This window comes from Notothenia coriiceps, unplaced genomic scaffold (genome assembly GCF_000735185.1).
Source record: "Notothenia coriiceps isolate Sejong01 unplaced genomic scaffold, NC01 NC01_scaffold00009111, whole genome shotgun sequence".
Classification (NCBI taxonomy): Eukaryota; Metazoa; Chordata; class Actinopteri; order Perciformes; family Nototheniidae; genus Notothenia; species Notothenia coriiceps.
The window spans coordinates 1-2,385 of NW_011341812.1; the positions used below are offsets into that span (position 1 = coordinate 1).

General features: G+C 40.7%; 1 long non-coding RNA gene across 2 annotated transcripts; it reads left to right on the top strand.

Moving 5' to 3' along the window:
• The first annotated feature begins 526 nt into the window (after positions 1-526).
• Positions 527-1,921, top strand: LOC104945087 (uncharacterized). Of its 2 annotated transcripts, XR_798300.1 has the most exons (4): positions 527-764; positions 1,008-1,146; positions 1,255-1,349; positions 1,862-1,921. It is a non-coding gene; the product is annotated as an uncharacterized lncRNA (long non-coding RNA). The 2 variants fall into 2 exon arrangements; XR_798299.1 differs by lacking the exon at positions 1,255-1,349 and having other exon boundaries at positions 528-764.
• Positions 1,922-2,385: the final 464 nt, after the last annotated feature.

Genomic DNA, 2,385 nt, shown 5'->3' on the forward strand with positions numbered 1-2,385 from the left:
ATAGCCCACGGTGGTGACGTGAAGTCATGTGACCGTGCTGTAGTTCCTTTATAGCCCAACATTAGCCACATTTAGCTTAGCGGTGGTGACGTGAAGTCATGTGACCGTGCTGTAGTTCCTTTATAGCCCAACATTAGCCTCCTTTAGCTTAGCGGTGGTGACGTGAAGTCATGTGACCGTGCTGTAGTTCCTTTATAGCCTAACATTAGCCACCTTTAGCTTAGCGGTGGTGACGTGAAGTCATGTGACCGTGCTGTAGTTCCTTTATAGCCCAACATTAGCCTCCTTTAGCTTAGCGGTGGTGACGTGAAGTCATGTGACCGTGCTGTAGTTCCTTTATAGCCTAACATTAGCCACCTTTAGCTTAGCGGTGGTGACGTGAAGTCATGTGACCGTGCTGTAGTTCCTTATAGCCTGTAGTTAGCTTTTTCCTTACAAAATCCTAAAGTGGTGTTGATATGTGGAGATTATCTTGCTGAACTAAACATGTCAGTATCATAAATGTTTGTTTGACAAAGAGATTATTTTCTGCAATAATCCAAAATCACATGGAGAAATCCCAATTGGACCAGGGAGATGCTGCCTTCAGGGTCCAACAGCTGCTCTACTCTATGACACTGTGGCTTTAACTTTTAACTGTGTCCTGTTTCAGATCAAAGTGTGTGACACGTGTCAGCACACAGAAAGGAGTAAAAACCTGGCCAGGACGGTCCGGCCCATTAAAGTGGACGCACCTTGGGAGATCGTTGGGATTGACATTATAGGTTTTTGCCTTAATTTCATTTCCTCAAATTATATTTATCTGCTGTTTTGTTTCTTACTAAATGTTACGTTGCCTTACCTTACCTTACCTTACCTTACTTTACTTTACCTTTCCTCACTTTACCTTTCCTCACCTTACCTTACCTTACTTTACTTTACCTTTCCTCACCTTACCTCACTTTACTTTACCTTTCCTCACTTTACCTTTCCTCACCTTACCTTATCTTCCTCTTCCTCTTCCTCAGGGCCTTTCCCAGAGACGCAGCAGGGGAACTCTAACGTCATAGTGCTCATCGATTACTTCAGTAAATGGCCCGAAGCTTTTCCGGTTCAGAGGACGGATGCTCTCTCTGTCGCAAAATGCATTTCCAAATGCATATACAGGTAGATACACTTCACAAGATCACCTGTAATCACACTTTACCTGACCAGGTGTTTGAAGCCTCATTCATGATATGTGAATCTTAAAGAGGCCCTATTCTGTTTTTGGAGATTCTCCCTCTAGTACGAGAAAAACAAAGAGCTTTTTGAACATCGAAGCATGGAGACATGTCACATATTCAATGTGTCGCTATCTCAAAGCAAAGGTAATCCTCCAAAATATCCTAAACAATGCCAATATCCACGATAGGTTTTCCTGGTTTTAACCACATTCTAGTAATGCCATTCTTACTAGCAGCACTCAGGGTTGAAAATACATATTTTACTTTGGAGGAATGATTGAATATTAAGATTCAAAGTTAAATGGAAAGTCTATCTGAAAAACTTTTTGTAAAAGTCTATGATCTTCCTGCCAGAAGGGATTCAGTGATGTCCAAGACCAGAATACTGTGTGTATATATAATCTGAAAATGATTCGCCTCGAGGCCCCCACACTGTCTCCCATTTTCCTTCCCTTTCCCATGTGTGTTTTTGTTAGAAAGATCTCACTCGTCACCGGCTTGGTCTTCGATATCAGGATCCATGTATTTATTATCCTCTCAAGAATGGAAGCAAATTCAGAAAAAAAATCTGACTTTTTCTAAAATAAGCATCAAGAAGCAGACACAACAATATTTTTAACCTGAAATTAATCTCCTCTTCTTCTCTTTTCTTTCAGGTTTGGTGCCCCTAAAACAATAGTGTGCACGCAGAACGCTGACTTCTGTGATGAGGTGAGATTATTAAAATACTGTAAATAAATATTAACGCACAGATACCATGATACCACATGATACCACACCCATGCTGCTGTTTTCACATCATACGACGATACTTTATTATCAGATAAAGTCTGGAAGGTTTTTTGCATCGCTGCAGGACCATTTGCAATTTAAGACAAGGATAAACATTAAGAGAAGACATAAGGAAACAGAGATTTCACATGACACTACAATCACTGTATGTGAGTATGTAGTGTCTCTACTTTAAAGAGTCCTCTCCTGCTGATGTTCAGGTGTATATCAGTATGTAGTGTCTCTACTTTAAAGAGTCCTCTCCTGCTGATGTTCAGGTGTATATCAGTATGTAGTGTCTCTACTTTAAAGAGTCCTCTCCTGCTGATGTTCAGGTGTATATCAGTATGTAGTGTCTCTACTTTAAAGAGTCCTCTCCTGCTGATGTTCAGGTGTATATCAGTATGTA